Source organism: Physeter macrocephalus, chromosome 8, assembly GCF_002837175.3.
Source record: "Physeter macrocephalus isolate SW-GA chromosome 8, ASM283717v5, whole genome shotgun sequence".
NCBI classification, from domain to species: Eukaryota; Metazoa; Chordata; class Mammalia; order Artiodactyla; family Physeteridae; genus Physeter; species Physeter macrocephalus.
This window is the reverse complement of record NC_041221.1, coordinates 13144862-13163622: the sequence shown is the minus strand read 5'-3', so window position 1 is coordinate 13163622 and position 18761 is coordinate 13144862. Positions and strand designations below refer to the sequence as shown.

Sequence of the window (18761 nt, the reverse complement as noted above, 5' to 3'; positions counted from 1 at the left end):
TTTTTTTTTTTTTTGCATAAAGCCACCTAGTTGATCTAACACCATTTGTTTTGTAAGACTCTGCTTTCTCCACAGAATTGCCCTTGGACCTTTGTTGAAAATCAAATGACATTATATGAGAGGGTGTAGTTTTTGGACTCTATTCGTTTGTTCTGTGGATCCATTTTTGTAGCATTATGCCAATACCATACTTTATAATAAATCTTAAAGTCAGGTAGTGTAAAGCCTCCAACTTTGTTCTTATTTTTCAAAGTTGTTTTGACTCTTTCTAAGTCCTTTGCATTTCCATACGAATTTGAGGATCAGCTTGTCACTTTCTAACAACAACAAAAAATCCTGCTGGGATTTTTATTAGGATTGTGTTGAATCAACAGTTCATCTTGGGGAGAATTGACATTTTAGCAAAAATACCGAGTCCTCCAGTCAACGAAATAGTATATGTATGTCCATTTATTTAGATATTGGTGGGAGAGCAGAGGAACTGACCTCCTTTCTTTCTGGCTGTCTTTTCAGGGCTGCTTATGTAGTAAATACCCATGAAGGTAGAGATGCTGTCTCTCTCCAGAACAAAGGCTGGGTTTGTTTACACTCATGCAGTAGGGATAATGCTTCCCTCTGGGGAAAAGGTCTGGCAGGATTACTCCCATTATGAACGATTTGGGTTCCCTGAGCTTGGGGTTTCTCTTCTGTAATGCAACCCACGGCATATGCCTGGCCCTATGGAATTGGGTCTCATTGAACTGTGCTGACCCTCTGGATATGGCTGTTGTCGTGGAGGAATACTGTTCTTTGCCTTGGACACAGGGGTCTTATCTCTCCTGCCAGCATCCGTGAGACTCTCGCATGCTGGCTTATTAACTTGCAAGTAGGGTAAAACCCCAGATCTTCCAAAGCTGTAAGGAGGTGGCCGAGAGGACTGTGTTTGTATTTTAGGGGGCCTCCTGCCCACGAGGGCTGGGTAGTCGACCAGACAGCTTTTTTCTCTTGAGAACATGAGCCAAAGAACCCGTGGAATCAGAGGTGGGTCTTGGGCTAGAGGTGGGTAGCTATCCGGCTGGTCGCTGTGGGCCGCGTGCCAGCAGATGGCGTCAGTCGGCAGGGGCGGTGGTGGGGAGAGGGCGAGGATAATTAAGTAAGGGTCCCTAACACTCCTGGAGTGCCAGGCAATGTGTATTTACAGATTTACTTCTCTAAATACCCTTATAAGGCAAATATTACAATTTATTTATTTTTTTATTTTTTTATTTTTTTGTGGTGCGCGGGCCTCTCGCCGCTGTGGCCTCTCCCGTTGCGGAGCACAGGCTCCGGATGCGCAGGCTCAGCGGCCACGGCTCACGGGCCCAGCCGCTCCGCGGCATGTGGGATCTTCCCGGAGCGGGGCTCGAACCCGTGTCCCCTGCATCGGCAGGCAGACTCTCAACACTGCGCCACCAGGGAAGCCCTACAATTTATGTTTTATGTATGAGGAAACTGGAGCACGTAGGGGTGAAATGACTTCCTCGAGGTCATACAGCTTCTGGGTGGAAGTCTGGGCAGTTGGGTTCTAGGTCCCTTCTCCCAGCCACTCTGTGGACCTTCCCTCCACAGGAAGTGCCTCTGAGATGGATACTGAGTTCCCGGTGACCTCTCTCCTTTCCTTGTCTCCTGGTGTGGCGTTGCTCAGCCTTAGAGATAGATGTCCTGAAACCTTACGCCCCTCTCTGCTAGCTTGCAGCCAGTGATCCTCCAGCACCTTTTGCCAGTTGTTTACTTTCACATAAAAAGAGGACCTTAGGCTGAATGTTCTCTAGGGCCTTTTCTAGCTCTGGTGCTCCAGAAATGTTCCAGGGCCGAGTGACAGTCCTTACAGTTTCCTTTTAATTTAGGCAGCTCTCTAGGTTGCCAGCAACCCAAGAGTGTCGGTTCCTGACCCTCAGCAGAGATGGCGTGCTTTGACCAGGGTGGATTGTTCCTGCTTGAACTTCGGGTCCTGTACAGTGGGGGCTGGGGTGAAGTTGCCTTAATGCCACTTTTTGCCCCGGGGCCATCAGGCTTTCTTGCTCATGAAGACAGTTGCTCGTTCTTTTGACAGTGTGCACAGCCCAAAGCCTAATAAATCTTTTGAAAGGTCATCTTACTTGATGTTATTTGCTATCACAGTCAAATAAAGATAAGGTCTATCAAGCCCAGCATGTTTGTCCCCTGATTTATCTGTGGAATTAATTTAACTTAAAAATAGAAATTTGTTATAGAATTTGGTGTGTCTTTTAGGAAGGTGAATATATATTTTACTATAGAATAGGAAAATAGAAACAAAAATAGTTCTCTGAGAAAAGTATGTGCATCTTGGTGCCTGGCGGTGGTGGTGTGATTGTTTTCGTAATTCTAGACTGTCATAACTGCTTAGGAATAAGAGAATTTTAAAACTGGCTTATTCTTTGCTTTCAGGTAGATCTGCTTTATGAAAATATACTAGAAAATAAGAATCTCTCTTAACTTTAAAAGATCTAGAAAAAAAGATTCCATTACTTCTTTCAATAATTGGTTCCTACATTTGCCAGTTTTCATGTTAGGAAATTTGATATGTTTTAAAGAACATGGACTTTGGATTCGTTAGACCCAGATTGAAATTACAACTTGTCTACTTGGGAATTTACCTTTTAGGATCCCTCTTTTCTGCTCTGCAAAATGGGTGTTTCTACCTCAAGGGTCTTCGTGTATATTAAAATGCAGTAGTGCCTGGGCCAATACCTAACATAGTAGGCGTTAAAGAGGTGTTAGTTTCGCTTTTTATTTATAATCTAAATCTTCTTTGCCACTATGAAAGCTCATTTCCTTTTAATTCCTTTGACCTAAAGGTGGCAAGTTGCCTTCAAGTATCTGGACTTCTTTGATCCAGAGTACAGGACCAGTTCCTGTTAATCATCCCTGACTAAATAATCTCATTTCCTTTAACCTTTGCTGGGTTTCATTTTCCTTCCCTTTATTCAACTGTGTGGCTGGCTTTTTCCCAGGCTTTCTCCAAATTCTTCACATTCCTCTTAAGCCGAAGAACTGGCATGGAACTCTAGCAAATAGCTGATGAGGACAGAGTGTTTTTGGGAGAACGGCCATATGTTATGTAACCGTTAATGCAAACTGGTGTTAAGATCACACCTGTAACTTTTTAGTGCTGCATTTCCTACTCATATTTACAATGTTGAACAGACATATAGGCATTTGCTTCCCATCTTACATTTATTTGGTTTATCTAAGTAATATGAAACATTGATAGTTCTGCCCAATTTCTATTAATATCTTTAGCCCAGACCTCTCTCCTGAACTCCAGACTCATATATCCGACTATCTACTTGACATCTCCACATGGACATCTAATAGACATTCAAACTCAGTGTGTTCAGACTAAATTCCTAATCTTCCTCCATTTAACTCTACCCATGGCCTTCCCAGTCTTAGTTGATGGCAACTCTATTTTTCCAGTTTCTCAGGCCTGTAAAGACCTTGGAGTGATTCTTGTCTCCTTCTTCTCTGATACCCACGTGCGGTCTGTAAGGAAATTCTGATGGCCCTGCTTTCAAAATACATCCATAATCTGACCACAATCTACCACTACCACCAGGTTTTGAGCCTCCCTCATCTTCTGTTTAAAAACTTCAAGTCACCTCCTGCAAATCTCCCATCAGTCCCTCCTTGTAGACCATGAATTGGGAGGCAGGGGTATGATGGCATAGATCCTGGACAAGTCTCCTTACTGAAAACAGTCAAAATGTCTGGTGAGATATAAAAAACACTTTAAAAATCCTCCTTTGAGCTGGAAAAATAGTAATTATACCCAGAGCACAAAAGCCAAGTGAAAGTGAGATGCCAGAGAGGTTAACAGAGACCTGAGCTAACTCCTGTTCTGAAGGCATTTGTCAAGATGACCTTTAGTTTCCGTGTCCTAAGAGGGTGTGGGGACAGGAAACAAAGCTCAGTTACCACCCTAAATGAGTAGCCGGGTAGGGGACTCCCAAAGGTACTTACCAGCATTGTCAGGGTAGACTGAAGGTACTCTTCCGGCCCTTGGAGACTACAGGAAGGTGGCCTGTTTGACCTTAGGGACTGAACACAGTGGGGGAAAATCTCTTCTGAGAATAACCATAGGCTGTAGTGGAGGAAAAATGTCCTCTGAGAATTAATCACTGTAGACTGGTTTTCATGCAGCTTCGAAGCCTGAATTCAAACCACCCAGGCGGTCCTCGTTTAGAGAACAATGCACATCCTTTCTGGAGGATTCTTTGACTTCAACCAGTTCATACAGATAAGGTTCCAAGAGTCAGAGCTCACATATTAAAAATTACAAAAAGCATGGGAAGTATCATTAGTGAAATAACATGACATAGACCCTAAAGAAGATTTCAGATCTAAGAGTTATCAAATCAATATAAAATAAGTATGTTTACTGTGTTTAAAGAAAAAAAGCTGGGATTAATATATGAGTAAAGAGTGAGAGATAGTGAAAGTGACTGGGCAGGTCTGAAAAAGGGTCAAATAATATTTCTGGAAGTGAACAATATAATGATTGCAATTATAAATTTATTAGACAGCCTTAACAGCAGATTAGACATAGTTGAAGGGATAATTAGATTGATGCAGACAGTTATGAAGAAATTATCCAGAATGAAGGACAGAGAGACAGAGATGGAAAATTGGAGTGGGCAAGAAACACAGAGGAGAGACTGAGCACTGGACGTTTCAGCGTTCTGGGAAGGGAAGGGAGAGTGAGTGAGACAGAAGCAGCGTTTGAAGAGATAATGACAGAGAAGCTCCCCACCCTTGTTTACACTGAATTTGAGAAGTCCACCTGATTGTAAGCAGGATGAAGAGCAAGGAATCTGCACTAAGACACATTGCAATGAAAACCAGAACATTAGAGAGAGGAGATCTTAGAAGCAGGCAGACAGAAAAGATGTATACCTTCAAAGGATTGACACTTACACTGACAGTTGACCTCTTCACAGCAGCAGTGCAATATCTTAGCACGGACAGAAAATAACTGTGAGCATGAATTTGTATGCTTCTTTCCCCCTGCCAACAAATAGCTTTCAGAGCAAGGGTGAAATAAAGACATTTCAGACAAACAAGAACTGAGAGAGTCTGTCACCAATAGACCTTCCCAGTAGGAGCTTCTGAAGGGTATATATACACTTCAGGAGGAGCTTGATCTCGGATGGAAAGTGTGAGATGCAAGGGAGAACAATGATCTGAGACGGTAGCGTATGTATCAATAAGTCAAAATAAACACTGACGAACAGAAAACCCAAAGAGTAGAATACCAAGAGCAGAGTAATAGCAGGTGCACTGGGAGGAGGATAGGCAGAGCCGCAGCACTGTGAGGTCCAGCCGTGTTCAGACCGAGAGCTGAAATAGTGGCTAATTTCAGACCTTAATAGTATGCAGGTGAAAATTTCTAGGATCACGTGGATAATAGAAATAGACCATATGCCTATAACGTTAATACAGGATGAAATGCAATGTGAAAAATAATTCAAAAGATGGCAAGAAAGAGAGAAAAAATGAAAAAATAAGGTGGAAGCAATAAATCCAAAAATATGTACAGTTACAACTATAAATGGACCAAATGACCCAGTTAAGAGATAGTCATGTCAGACTGGATTTAAAATAATTATCCAGTTATATATTGTTTATAAGAGATTCATTTAAAACATAAGAGTACATAAAGGTTGAGAATAAAAGGAAAACATACTAGGCAGATTCTCATCACCAGATTCTGTATCACCAGGATATAACATTTTGAACTTATATAAACACTTCCTAATATAGTCTCAAAAGTGAAACAACTAAAAACAGTATAAGAAGGAATTCATAAATCCCCCATGATCAGGGACATTTTAACCCACTTCACTCAATACTTGATAACTAAAAAAGAACAAACACTCAATAAGGATATGAATGGTTTGACAAACACAGTTAACCAATCTGCCCCACTGGAGGCATAGAAGACTCCAACTGTATACTTGTTTCAGTTACACATGGAAAATTTATGAAAGTGATCATTTTCTGGGGTTTGAAGCAAGTCTCACATTTCAGATGATAAGAATCGTATGGGATATCTTCTTTGACCACAATACAGTGAAGGTGGAAATTAATAACAAAAAGAGAATTAGTAAAATCCTGCATGTAGAAATTAAGTAACCCATGAGTAAAAGAAGAACTCATAATAGAAATCAGATGTTTTTTTTTTTTTTTTTTTTTTTTTTTTTTTGGGGGTATGGGGCCTTCCCTCTTTTGGGCCCTCCCCCTTTGCCTCTCCCGTTGCGGAGCACAGGCTCCGGACGCGCAGGCTCAGCGGCCGTGGCTCACGGGCCCAGCCGCTCCGCGACATGTGGGATCCTCCCGGACCGGGCCACGAACCCGCGTCCCCTGCATCGGCAGGCGGACTCTCAACCGCTGCGCCACCAGGGAAGCCCAGAAATCAGATGTTTTGAACTGCATGATGAAAATATTACATATCAAAAATGGTGAAATGCATTTAAATCAGTATTTAGTAGAAGGTTCATCAATTTAAAGGAGAAAGCAGAAAATGAATGAGATGAACATCTACGTAAGAACTTAAGAAATGGAAACAACTCTGGGCAGGCTCAACAGCAGATTTGAGCTGGTAGGAAGAATCAGCAAACTTAACGCTAGGTAGAGATTATCTGGTCTGAACAACAGAAACAAAAAAGAATGACGGAAAATGAAAAAAGCTCAGAGACCTCTGGGACATCATCAAGCATACCAACATAAGCACAGTACGAGTCCCTGAAGGAAATACTTAAGAGAAAGGGGCAGAAAAAATATTTGAAAAGAGAACATCTGAAAACATCCGAACTTTGATGAAAAACAATCCATACATCCAAGAAGATATGTGAACTTCAAGTAGGATAAACACAAAGATCTACATGTAGACATGTCACAGTCACACTGTTAAAACTTAGGACCAAGAGAACATTTCGGAATCAGTGAAACATGTACAAGGAAACCACAGATTGACAGCTCACTGCTCATCAGAAACAATGGTCCTAAAGCAGAGGGATGATGTGTCCAAAGTTCTGAAAGAAAAGACCGCCTACCAAGAATTCTGTGTCCAGCTAAACTAGTCTTCAAAATGAAGGCAAAATACATTCCTGGATAAGCAAAGACTGAGAGATTTTATTGCAGCAGACCTTCTTTACAAGAAAGGAAGTTCTTAAAGCTGGGAGAAAATGACCCCAATGCATAACTCCAATCCAGAGATATTGGGGGAGGCCACCTTGTCATGGGCTCAGTATGATTCTTGGGGTAAGGCTGGTGTTTCAGAGGCGCTCTCTGTTGAAACTGTTGTTTTAAAAGACTTCTAGTAAGGGTGAAAGATTTCATCCCATCCCTGGGTACATATCCAAAAAGAATTAAAAAAAGGATCTTGAAGAGAGATTTGCATACCCATGTTTCCTGCAGCATTATTCACAATAGCCAAGGTAACGAAGCAACCTAAACGTCCATCGACAGATGAATGGATAAAGAAACTGTGGTCTATACGTACAGTGGAGTATTTTTCAGCCTTAAAAAGGAAGGACGGTTTGATACCTGCCACAACGTGGTTGAACCTCGAGGATATCGAGGTAGCTGAGTGAAATAAGCCAGTCACAAAAAGACAAACACTGCACCATCCCCCTTATATGAGGCATCCAAAGTCATCCAACCCAGGGACGTTGAACACCGCCTCATTCGGTCCGCCCTTGCTGTTCTGCTGTCTCTGCAGGCTCAGCTCGGGTCATGCGTCTTAGGAGCTTTCTGCTGCTGCCTAGCCCACGTCAAGTCCTGTCTCCTTTGGTTTCCCATTTTACTTAGAGACATATTAATTTAACATTTTCTTGGTATCTTGTTTCGTAAATATCAGTCATATCCAGCTAGACCGTACATCTCCTTTTGGTTGGTACCAGATCTTAGGTTTCCATGCAATTCCTGTTGTCGAAAGCCTGCCTCTCCCCTCGCCCTTGGCCGTGGTCTCCATTCCACCCGCTGCAGGAGCCGCCCTGCGCTGCTCCGCGTCTGTTAGGAGCCGGTGTCCGGGTTCCCTCAGGCCATTCATGCATTCTCTAGCTTTCCCCGTGGTCTCCTGCCTCCGGTCTGGATTTGCTTTCCAATTCTTTACTGAACTGAGCCCTGACTGGGTCTCTGAGGGTCTTCTGAGTCCCCACCACTTTGCCCAAGCGTCTGGGTCTTTTTGCCACTACCTGCAAGGAGTTAGTGGCCACCTCTGGCCCAGCATTGCCTGGACGCTCCTCCTGTTCTGTACCCTCCTCAGGTTGGTCACCAGCCTAGGCAGAGGTGGGGTCCCCAAGTTCACTGTTGGTGGCGTGATTGGACCCTGGGCTAGGAAAGTTAGCCTTGACTCAGTTTCTGTGGGGCTGTTGTAGGTCGGCTTGGCATGCTCCTGCCTTCTACCCTGACCACCGGTCAGCGCGGGGCCTGGTGGTGCCATGGTGACGATCTCAGCAAAGGGCACGTGGCCTGAGCCAGACCAGAGTCATCCTCCGGGAGTGTTCTGGCTGGAGCTGCTGAAGAGGAGTAGTTTTCCCGGTCAGGGCCATAGAACTGTTGGGTGTGATCCAGAGCTGCCTGTGGCTGTGTGGCTGGCCACCTGGGGGAAGTTTATCTGTGCTGTCGGTCACGGAAGCCAGGTCAGAGTGCTGACACAGGATGCAAAGAGGGAACCTCCAGCTTGCAGTGGGCTTCACCCTGCCCTTCCCAAAGCTTGGTCGTTTCGCTTTTTCTCAAATTTTGAGTTACTCCAGCAGCTTCTGTGAATAACTCGTCTCGTTTTTCTAAAGTTAGTTTAAGCATCATTTTCCTTTCAGTGAGGACAGGGTACCTCCGTCCTCTAACTCACACCTCCCTACCCCACTGTGGTGTCACTTTCTCTTTTCCCGTGGCACCAGTCACCTTTTGACATACTGTGTAATTCCCCTGGTTGGTCTTCTGGTTGTTTATTGTCTCTCTTCCACACGGGAATGAAAGCTCCAAGAGGGCAGGCGTTTCGTTTGGCTCACAGATGATCCCAAGCACCCGTAACATGTAGGAGGTGCTCAAAACCACATCTCCAATGAATGAATGAAACACTTCAGTTTGTGTGCAGCTGTCCATCCTCTCACACAGAGATGCAACGCTCTTATTTGGACTTTGGTTATATCACAGAGAATATTTGGCATTTGGTTATATATATTTGGGTCATATGCACAGAGGAAGGCTGAGAGGTTTGCATGCTGGTGAAAGTTTAGTTACGTATCTTCAGCATTCCTATTAGCCCAAATAGGTGGCCGTGCAAGGGTTATGATTCTAGTAAGCTACATCTTTATTACGTGAACAATGATGATAACCGTGTGATCAAAAAGCAAAACATTTAAGATGGTTATTTACAAAGATTTTCAATATAACTGTTTTATTATGTTGGTTAAATATTTCTCCTAATACTTTGCATTAGCCCAGTGTTCAGATTGTCAGTGCAACAGGTGTGGTATTTGTCTTTAAAAAAAAAAACCACGGAAAACTCTCAAATATTATTGACTTGACACTTGGCCTTCAGGTGCAATAGGACAAAGAAGTCAGCCTCCCCACAGGATATTGTGGGGCCCGTTCTCTTTGATTAATCAAACCTTATGTAACAATTTTAACCAGAAGCACAGTCTAAATGTTTGATTTTTAGCTGTTGATAGAATTGAGTGGTCAAATGACTGCTTCATATCTGACATAGGATGTCAGAAAACATTTGGCTTACATATGTCAAATCTAACAAGCTGAGAACAATTGAAAATTTAGTTTGATAGAGGTATAATTAATTCATGGTCACAATTTAGAAAGGGGAGGTAGTTTATATGGAAAGATGAGTTTGGTGTGGGACGTGCTCAATTCGGGGTAACAGTGAAAAAAAGCAAATATCAGAAGGGAACTAATCCAGCAGGTCACTGGAGATGAGAAGCTTGGGGGTTCCTGTGATGGGCCAGAGGCATGGGTTGGGGAGTCCTTATCAGAGAAGTAACAGAGCAGAGGGCTGGGAGTGTGGAGACGGTCATGCAGCAGAGCTGGCTCTCCCAGGGCCATGGGGAGAGGCCTGAGCCCCAAGGAGGGGTCTCGGGAGCCCGGAGTGAGGAGAGGCAGGCCGAGGGCAGAGGTGGGCCTAGCCCCTCTCTGGCAGTTTCCTGGTTTATGGTTCTGGGCGAGTCCTTTAGATTATATGACAATCAGGCTTGTCATCTACAAAGTAGAACTGCAAATGTGTCTCTGCTTTCCTCAAAGGGAGGCCATGAAAATTTAGTGTAACAGTAAATGGAAGTGGTTTATACATTTAAAAAAAGGAGAAAATAGTCATTTGTGAAGAAAGGAGTCTAATAGTGTCAGATATATGTTGACGATCAAGAAAACAGGAATGGAGAAAAGGCTTTGGTGATCTTTGAAAAGATTTTCTGTAGAGTACAGAATTAAGGACAAAGGAGATTGAAGGAGGGGATGGGGAAAGGAGAGCAGTAGTGAGGGTAATGCTGCTTGGGCGGGAGTTTGTTAGTGAAAGGGGGGCTTCGTGTGTTGGTATTAAGGGTAACCAGGTCCTAATTTTCAGGTTTTGAATTTCAAATAGAAAGGAAATAATTAAAAATAAGAATTAGGGACTTCCCTGGCGGGCCAGTGGTTAAGACTGCGCTTCCACTGCAGGGGGCGCGGGTTCCATCCCTGGTCGGGGAACTAAGAATCCTGCATGACGAGCGCTCGGGCAAAAAACAGCAACAAAAAACAACAAACCCCCCAAGAATTAATGTATCTTGCTTTACAACACACTGTGACCATAACATTTTCTTGGGCAGGAGTTACTTTCTCCTGCAGTTCATCTTTAAATGGTGAGTTCCTTTCTGGCATAAAAGTAGGTACTAAAACGTGATACTTGCTTCGGTTTTGGTGGTTTGTTTTAATATAGTCTGCTAATAGTAGAATAGTTTTTATAATCATTCTTTCTGTATGAATTCTGCATTATTCTTTAAGAAAAGACATCATTAAGTATTCTTCACTAATTCACTGATGGAAGATCCAATGTTTAGGATTATTGTTCTTTATAAGATTATTCAACCTCAGCTAATGAAATTTCCCATATGCTTTGTAAACGTTCCAGCTGTGGACACGCTCTACTGATAACACGAGTTATGTAACATCTTGGAAGCCAGTTTATTCAGGGATCAAAAGAAAGCCTTTAGAAGGTGAAAATTGGGAAGTTAGTGTTTATCATATATTTGCTGGGCTATATTTTGTGGACACAAATATAACATTTTAAGTGCTAAAATTATAGAGAAAAACTTGCGTATCCCAAGATCATATGGCTCCAGGAGAGAGCCTGGCTAGAACTTGAAGGTACACGACCAGAGCATCTTCTAATCTTGGCTGCATTACCCTCCCAGCCAGAATGTCCACCAGGCCACAGAGGCTTCTGCAGAGCAGGGGCAATGCCAGGGCACCAGGAGGCCACTGTGACTTCAGCTCAGGAACAGCACAGAAGGCAGGGACCCCTCCCCCCATTTAGCATGGGAAGGTGCCCGTTAGAGTTCTGCCTATGATACGTGCACGGCACAGGGTTCTTGAGTTATCTCTTACAGTTGGATCAGGTCATAGCACTCAAAGATTATTACCCCTATTTTACAAGATGTGAAACTGTGCACTACACAGTGCTGAGAGTGACGCAGTTCCTGAGCTTTTGTAGCACTTGGGGTCGGAACCACTTTGCCTTTCTCCCATGATTTCTCGGGCTGTGTCTGTGTATTCTGGACACTGTGCATGACTTATCCAGCACCCCATGTCATGTCCCCCGTGTCTGTTACTCAGGGCTTCACTCTCCCTTTCGTGGACCATATGACCCCGGGAAAGAGATTCGAAGCTCCAGTAGGGGCTTTTGTGGAAAAAAAAAAAAGGAGAACATACACATGCACAAACCTACCTGTGCCCTAATATTCAAGCTTGGGTCCCCTTCCATAGAGGTTGTAATTTAATTGATTGGGAGTGGGACCCAGACGTCGAGGTTTTCACACCTTCTCGGTGACTCTAATGTGTAAGACAGGGTTGAGGGTTAGTGGTCTGAGGCAGTCATGGCAATCCTATCATCGTGCCAGTGATTGGTTTAGGGTTCAGGGCTTATTCCACTCAGTGCGTGGCACCCTTCTGCCCACGGCCACTGGTCTGGAAGTGGATGCATGAGCTAAGTTAGGCCCGTCCAGACCCCAAGGATGGCGGAGAGGCTTTTCCCTCACCGGATGTGAGCAAGGAAGCACGTAGCCCTGCATGCTGCTTGCACCTCCCTGTGATTGAGTGCGCCAGCCTGACAGTGGCGCTGTGCAGGGTGGACTGGGGGGAAGGGAAGAGGGGACCCAGGTCTTTGATGGCATGATTGAGCCAGCGAACCCAGCTCTATAATGGACTTGATATGACATCATAAATGTTATTAGTGCTTAAGCCAGTTTGAGTTGTAGTTTTGTATTTTTTGCTAAGTATTCTGACTCACTGTTTCTGTAGTAAAATTCAATAGAATTTCCTAAATCAGTTCCAAGTTTCTCGATACGCAGAATGAAGGGGTACAAAGAAGGTGTGATAGAGGTAACATCTGCATTGCCTTGAAAGCGTACCCTGCCAGCATCAACGTACCTGCTTTGCTCTTCTTGACAAAATGTGAAGATTTAGCAGAGTTCTTTGCACGTGGTTCAGCGGTGCCGGTCGTAGGTTGGGGGCGCAGATCCTACTTGTTAGTTGTTGGCCTTGAGCAAATTCGTTGACCAGCCTCTGCTCCCACTCTTCACCTGTAAAATGGTGACAGTGACATCGGCTTTGGAGCGGTTACAGGGATTCAGTTAGTCCATCCATGGACACAGGGCACCAGCACAGTGCGTGGGGCTGGGGCTAGGCTGAGCCACATGGAATTGCCAGTATTTGTCCATTTTGAACCTATAAAAATGACAGTTTCACATGGTTCAGCTGAACACATTTTTAATAAGAAGTGAAAATTGGGAACTGGGGATGTCATCAGGATAATTAAAAGCATTATTTTGGCCTCAAATAATGTTCAGTGAAAGTTGTTTTTTTTTAAAATGGAGTTAGCCATGTTTCACTTTACTTCATGGGATTTAAAACCTCAGCCAAAGAAGTAACTTACATGTTTAATTTTCAAGGCTGTGCAGAGTACTTAATTCTTAGGAAGACAGATTATAATTATACCATTCTTTAAAAGGTTCAGCATCACCGAGGCAGGGTTTTCATCTGTGAGACGTGATAGTGGAGGGTTGCCTTCTATGTACTGTTTTGGCAAATATATGTGACTGGCTTATTTTTAATCCAGGGGCCCACACCCACGGTGCTTCTGTGGCGAACAGCAATGGAGCACTCATGGGTACAGCACGTTCTCTGTGCGCTCGCCACGTGACGGCCACTGGACCAAAGTCTGTGCTTACTGTGCTTTGTGTAGTCTTTACAGCAGGTATATTTTATACACAAAGATGCTAAGGCTCATGGAAGCGTAGGGTTCTCTGAGGCCACACAGCTAGGAGTGTGGTGCTTTAGAATGCGAGTTTAATGCTGTGGATGGTCACAAAGGCGTAGAATGAACAGCAAAACCTTCACTGCTTCTCCACTTGGAAATTTAAGTCACTGAGCTCTGGACCTAGGAGGGCAGTGGCTCTGTCTGAGGTTGGTCTCCTTACGCACAATTGCACATGGGGACCTGGAAGTGACTTTTGAGTTCGGACTTGAATATCCTTAGGACCTGCCACTGCCTTTCAGTGGGCCCCAATCTTGGCCACTCTTCACCACAGGTAGGAAGAAAGCTCCTTAAGGAGTTTTCTTATTCTGCAGCGGGGCCCTAGCAGTCCTCTCCATCCTCCTGAGTCATGGAGGAAGGACATCTGACTCTGGCAGGCTGACTTGACAGCAGACGGTAAAGAGATGTTGCCCCAAAGTAACAAGGCAGTAATGGGCGTGAAAGCACTTCGTAAGGGGTGAACTGCTCGTCAGATGTAAGTTGTTTTTATCATTATCTCCTTCTGGAAAGAATCAGGGCTGCACAGGGTGGCCAGTACTACACTTGGTCCTGCAGCAGTTGGGGTTCAGTTCCTCCCACCTCACGGCTGGAGAGATCCAGTGTTTTCTTGATCCCTGAAGGAAGCCTGAGAGCCCAGGTGAACGATGGAGTTCTTGCGGCAGGCTTACGGCTTCTCCGTGGAAACATGCGGGCTTTGAAAGAAGTTGCTCTTGTTTTCAGGGTAAAGGGGTGGTTCTCTAGCACCTAGAAGGATGAGGTACCCGTGGGTCTGAACAAAGCTTTGTATTTTCATATGCTGTGAATTTTGTCAGTGGCTGATGGCCTGTTACCAGCATTGTGGTGTAAACACTGTAATATTTGAAAACTACCAAACCCTGGAGGTTCAAATATTTTGAGTCCGATTTTTAAATCAGAAAGCAAATAAGAATAGGCTATTTTAAAAGCACCGTGGGAACTTGATTAGAAGTGAGGAAGGGGAGCGAAGTCCTCCTGTGGCTCCTGCACTTGGACCATTCCGTGCACACCTGTGGGCTCCCCAGGCCCGGGAGGAGAGAAGGAGCAGAGGGGGTGCCCGGAGCTCTGCGTGTCTGCCGGCTCGTCCTGCTGCCCCCTTAGCCGCCGCTCCCTAAGCGGAGGAGAAGGCGGAACAGCTCTGATTGGGCCCTTTGCCGGCGGTCCCGAGGAAGGCATCCGTCTCCCAGCAGGGAAAACCGAGATCTGTCCAGCAGACTGCCAGCTTCCTCCCAGGGGGGTGGTGTATGTGTGTGTGTGTGTGTGTGTGTGTGTGTGTGTGTGTGTGTGTGTGTGTGCGTTGGTGTTGGGGAGGGTTAATTCACAGCTTTTATCAGAATTTGAAGAGGGTTTTTTAACTCGAAAACAGATGGTAAGAACCGTTCCTTGCAAGATAAACGCGCAACTTGTAGATTTGCTGGGTGCCTTCAGAAGAGTCAGCAGGTATGGGGCAAGAGCATGGTGGTTGGTTTGTGTGGAATTTATGTGCTAGATAGGATCACGGGTTGAAAGGGCCTGGTGAGTGACCTTGCTGTTTTCCAGGGGAAGGCTTGCCGGAGCCCGTCAGCTGAGAGACCAGCTGGGCCCGCGGTCTGGGCCTCCCCGCTCTTTCAGGGCCCAGGATGCGCTGGATACTGAGGGCCGCCTCTGGTCATGCTCACTCACGGGAACTGGGTCTACAGAGCAGGGAGCTAGTGGAGTCCTGGACCTCGGGGCGCTGCTGGCTAGTGGTTGGGATGCTCTTGTCCCCACCCGAGCGCCTTCGTCCTGATTTCTGAGTCCTTAGCAAGCCAGACTCTCTGTTGCAGAGCCGCCCTGGGCGTAAGAACAGAGGGAAGGATGTGCAGAGCATGGACGCAGATCAGCCGGGAACCCTTGGGGTCACCCGTCCCTCGGCGGCGCTCGGCTCCGGTGAGGGGCCCGTGGACTACACGGCCCTCAGCGCCCCCCTCACCCTGCCTCTCTGCCAGCTCCTGCCACGCTTGAGCGTGGCCAGCCCCTCCCTTCCCACGGTCCACCTCCCAGGGTGCCTGCCACGACTGTCACACTGTCTGTGCCCTCTGAGGGCGGAGGTGTCACGTCCTGTTCCCTGCCTGATACCCGGCTGTCACCTGCAGTTAGATCAGAGCCCCACCGGCGTTTGTCAGATGCGGGAGGGAATTTGGGCCTGTCCTCTGGAGGCTGCAGCAAGGTCCACGATTCTCTGTTCATATGCTGTCACTTAGGTTCCTAATCTGTCCATTCCAAGTGTGTGGGTTTTCCTCATTTCACTCTGAGAGCGCAGCATTGTTTACAAGTCCCTGGGGGAGCCCCGTGTCCTCTGGACCGTGCCCTGCACAGCCAGTTTATGGAGCTGCGGGCCCGCTGCACATGGGACTCCCCCTCACAGCCATGTGTGGAGCGGGCCGTATTCACCCTGTCAGTCACCTTGGGGAAAAACGTGACACCACATAGTGTTTTCTTCTGTAGTCACAGTGCTAGCAAGCGGGGGAACCCCGATCGAACCCTGGTTTGTAAGCTCCCCCCTGCAGGGCTGTGGCAGGTGACTGCTGAGGGAACACGCTCACCCTACAGTCTCTCGCTCATGGATTCATTCATTCATTCTCTAGATGGTATTGAGCACTTACTGATTACCAGGTAGGCTGCTGGCTCAAGAAGTGAGGTGGGGAAGGCGGAGCCTTAACGTGTCCTCTCTGTTCGGCTGTAGCTGGGGAGGGCGGGGTTGGTGATGGACGTAGGGTTGCCCTAGGGAAGGGGGAGACCTGGGCCAGGGCATCCTTCGAGAGTCTGAGTAGGGCCATTAGATCCAATGTCCATATGTCCCTGGATTCCTCGGGAAAGCACACTCAGTAGAGTTGTGGGGGCAGAAACTGTGCTGGAGGGCTAGGGGTGGAAAGGTGGAGGGAGCACCCCAGGAGCTGTGTAGGGGTGGCGATAGGAGAGGAGTGAGCCCGCGGGAGGGAGAGGCAGTGACGGAGGAGGCCAGAGCGTCGGGGTGCGGCCTGCAGGACCTCGTGGGCCTTCTGGGGTCTGCAGGTGTATCTGGGTGGCCTCTTGAGGACCCCTGGATAATTGGCAATGAAGAGAATGCTTATACATCTGTATGTTTTGAATATATACGAAAAATCTGTTACGCCTGAGTAACAGTACAGAGCGTGATGTAGCGTGTAAAGTGTTTCTAACTACTGGGGATTGTGATGCCACCTGACTCTTTAATGTGTTTGTTGTATGGCACATGTTCTAATCTAAGGTGACATTTAATTTCCAAATATTTGGAGATTTTCTAGGTATATTTCCGGTATTGATTTCTAATTTAATTCCGCTGAGGTCAGAGAACATACTGTGACTGATTCCGGTCCATTTAAGTTGACTGAGACTGGTTTTATAGCTCCAAGTGTGGTCTCTCTTGTAAATGTTCCACTGCACTTGAAAAAGATTGTGTATTTTATTGTTTTGGAGTAGTGTGTTCTTTAAATGTCAGTACTTTCAAGTTGGTTGATAATGTTGTTCAGGTCTTCTGTATCCTTACTGATTTTCTGTTTGTTCTATCAGTTTTCAAGAGAGGGATATCGAAATCTTTGACCATCACTGTGGATTTATTTTTCCTTTCAGTCTGTCAGTTTTCACTTCATGGGTTTTGAAGCTCTATTATTATTATTATTTTTTTTTTTTTTTTTTTTTTTTTTTTTTTGTGGTATGCGGGAGCACAGGCTCCGGACGCGCAGGCCCAGCGGCCACGGCTCACGGGCCCAGCCGCTCCGCGGCATGTGGGATCCTCCCAGACCGGGGCGCGAACCCGGTTCCCCTGCATCGGCAGGCGGACGCGCAACCACTGCGCCACTAGGGAAGCCCCAGAAGCTCTATTATTAAGTGCATAAACATTTAGAATTGTTATGTCCTCTTAATAGATTGACTTTTTTTTAATCATTACAAAATGTCCTTCCTCATCCCTGGTAATAATCCTTCCTCTGAGTTCTGCTTTGCTTGAGGTCAGTATAGCCACTGTATCTTTCTTTTGATTAGTGTTAGTATATTTTAATACATATGTAAAATATACATATATAAAATATACTTATATATAAAATGTTAAAAAATATATTTCCATCCTTTTACCTACCTGTGTCTTTATATTTAATGTGGATTTCTTATAAACAGCATGTTTAAAATTAATCTGAAAATCTCTGCTTTTTTAATTGTAGTATTTAGATAATTTATATTTAATGTAATTATTAATTTCTGTGGGTTTAAGTGTCATCTTGCTATTTGTTTTCTACTGGTCATATCTGTTCCTTGTTCTTTTTCACCCTTCTTTTTTTGGATGAATTTAGTATTATTGTGTGATTCCATTTTATCTCCATTATTGGCTTATTAGCTATTTCTCTTTTTTTTTTTTTTAAAGTTTATTTTGGGGGTGAAATTTTTTTAATTAATTAATTTATTTATTTATTTATTTTTGGCTGTGTTGGGTCTTCGTTTCTGTGCGAAGGCTTTCTCTAGTTGCGGCGAGAGGGGGCCACTCTTCATCACGAGGTGCGGGCCTCTCCTCTCACTGTCGCGGCCTCTCTTGTTGCGGAGCGCAGGCTCCAGACGCGCTGGCTCAGTAGTTGTGGCTCACGGGCCCAGTTGCTCCGCGGCATGTGGGATCTTCCCAGACCAGGGCTCGAACCCGTGTCCCCTGCATCGGCAGGCGGATTCTCAACCACTGCGCCACCAGGGAAGCCGCTATTTCTCTTTTTAAAAAAATATTTCTTTTAGTGGTTACTCTAGGGTATAAGTTATACATATTTAACGTATCATAGTCCACCTTCAAAATATACCACTCATGTGTAGTGTAAGAAGCTTACAGCAGTAGACTTCTTCTTCCCCTTTCCATTCTCTTAAAATTGTCATATGTATGTTGAAAACCTCAAAATACATTTTTATTATTTTTGCTTTAAACAGCTACCTTTTAAAGAGATGGAAAAGATATGAAGAAAAAGGTCCATGATTTACTGTTTCTGGTGCTCTCGTTCCTTTTTGTAGATCTCAGTTTCCACCTGGTATCACTTTAACATTTCTTGGGGTGCAGGTCTGCTGGTGTAGAATTCTCTCAGTTTCTGTTTGTCTTTTTTTTTTTTTAATTTTTTTTTGCGGTATGCGGGCCTCTCACTGTTGTGGCCTCTCCCGTTGCGGAGCACAGGCTCCGGAC

The 18761-nt window shown here is 45.2% G+C and overlaps 1 protein-coding gene across 1 annotated transcript in view; it reads left to right on the top strand.

Moving 5' to 3' along the window:
- HSF2BP (heat shock transcription factor 2 binding protein) overlaps nt 1-18761 on the top strand; it is a 105394-nt gene that overhangs the window by 67391 nt on the left and 19242 nt on the right. The window lies entirely within an intron of this gene.